This window comes from Octopus bimaculoides, chromosome 21 (genome assembly GCF_001194135.2).
Source record: "Octopus bimaculoides isolate UCB-OBI-ISO-001 chromosome 21, ASM119413v2, whole genome shotgun sequence".
Classification (NCBI taxonomy): domain Eukaryota; kingdom Metazoa; phylum Mollusca; class Cephalopoda; order Octopoda; family Octopodidae; genus Octopus; species Octopus bimaculoides.
This window is the reverse complement of record NC_069001.1, coordinates 13,077,632-13,077,865: the sequence shown is the minus strand read 5'-3', so window position 1 is coordinate 13,077,865 and position 234 is coordinate 13,077,632.

Below are 234 nucleotides of genomic sequence, written 5' to 3'. Positions count from 1 at the left end.
TATGTATATATATTTATATGTATATATGTATATATATTTATATGTATATATGTATATATATTTATATGTATATATGTATATATATTTATATGTATATATGTATATATATTTATATGTATATATGTATATATGTTTATATGTATATATATGTTTATATGTATATATATATATGTTTATATCTATATATATATATATATGTTTATATGTATATGTGTATATATATGTATATAAATA